Genomic DNA, 2,007 nt, shown 5'->3' on the forward strand with positions numbered 1-2,007 from the left:
AGCTGGAGATCAGAAGCTCTTGTCTCAGGAAGCAGACAGGGCCAGGCTAGGAAGAGCTGCTGGAGATGCAGGGGAGTGGGGCCTGGGAGCCCCACTTTTGCTCATTAGAGTTAATGGGTGCCACTGCCAGACAGCAACTGCAGACAGCTCTCTTGGACCACTGCAAATGCTCCCTGCAGGAGGTGGAACTTCAGCACCAGAGTTAATGAAACATAACGTGGACAAGCAGTGGGCTTCCACAAAAAAGCAGCCCAACATTCAGCTCTTTCTTGCTAAATCCACACTCAATGACTGGTTACCTCGTCCATTACTGATGGTGGGACAGGGGAGCCAGAGAGAGGGCAAGATGCCTCTTTCTTTCAAAGAGAGGGAGATAGGTATTCAGAAATGTTACCAGACTAGAAACTCTGAAGTTAGGGCTGTGATATACATACTCTTATATTCCTAGGCCTTGGCACTTAGTAGGCCCTCAATAAATGTTTAATTTAATACATGATTGAACAAATAAGCCAACAAAAACACTAGCGTTAAGGAAAAGAAAGAGAATGCATGTGGGATATATTATCAACCATAAAAGATACCTCTGTTGGGTCATCCCCCTATAAGGAAGAGGGCAGATAAAAAGGCACAGAAATATCAGAATTCCCTATTAATGTTTTTGAGAATCAGTAAAATGCCAGTTTAGACCTAAATAAATTCAGAGATTTAAATGAATTCTAACATAGGCCAGATTAAAATTTATTCGCTATTAACTAGTAATGTCACTTTGAGCAATTTGCTTAATCTCTCTGAAGTTAGTTTCCTTATCTATAAAATAGGAATATTGCATTTTTCAAATCTAAGATGCCATATTGCAAAAGGCACTGTTATTTATGTGTCAGTTATATATTGATATACAATAAATTACCCACCAAAACTCAGCAGCTCAAAATATTTATTATCTCACACAATTTCTAAGAGTCAAGAATCTGGAAGTGGCTTAGCTGGGTGGTTCTCGCTCAGGGTTTCTCGGGAGGTTGCAGTCATCTGTAGGCTTGACTGAAGCTGGAGGATCAGATTCCAAGATGTCTCCCCAACAGGGATACTGGCAGGAAGCCTCAGTTCCTTGGTAAGTAGGCCTCTCCAGGTTGCCGAAGTGTCCTTGTGACATAGCAGCTGATTTCCCCCTTTTCAGTAATTCAAGTGGGGTGGAGTGAGTGCAGAAGCCTGGCCTTGAAATGTCTTTTATAACTGAGCCTTGAAAGTGACACATCATACTTCTGCTATATTTTATTGGTCACACACACCAACCCTGATACAATGTGGGAGGCAACTATACAAGAGCATTTTACAGGAGGTGGGTTCACTGTGGGCCATCTTGAAGGCTGGCCACAATGTGTCACTAGGAAAAATTAAACCATGACAATGCTTTCTTAGTACGTAGAATTAATTTTTACTGTATTAGCCATACTTTTTGTTTTCTGATGCTTTGACATCTTGGGGCCATGCTGACCCTGGACTGCTCCTCCCAGGGCTTGCTAATTCCTAGAGATAGCAAACAACTTAGCTAGGAACAAATCTCTCATATACAAACCAACCAATCTAGAGCCCACACTCCCCAAGTACCTCTTTAATAGGGCCCTCACACTCTGTCATGATCACCTCAGGGCTAGATACAAGACAACTGGGGACAGCCCCTATACCCCAATGCCCACCAAAATTATTGAAATCAGCCAATCCCTAACCAGTTTACCATGTCTCGCCCACTCCTTTCTGCAGAAACTACAATAAAACCTCATGCCCACATTTTCCCCTGGCTCCCTCTGCCTCCTGACCCACCCACGCACTTTCCCATGGCCCTGTGTGACATGTCGTGCCTCCTATTTCTAGGGACCCATGAGTACAAAATACTTCCTCCTACATGACAGTCATTTCCTGTGTGTATCTTACCATAACCCGATTAAGACAAATCCTAGTAAACTTCAAACATACTTATTTAAAGAGCACTTTAGGTCTTTTTCAGATTTG

Source organism: Propithecus coquereli, unplaced genomic scaffold, assembly GCF_000956105.1.
Source record: "Propithecus coquereli isolate 6110/MARCELLA unplaced genomic scaffold, Pcoq_1.0 Scaffold20, whole genome shotgun sequence".
Taxonomy (NCBI): domain Eukaryota; kingdom Metazoa; phylum Chordata; class Mammalia; order Primates; family Indriidae; genus Propithecus; species Propithecus coquereli.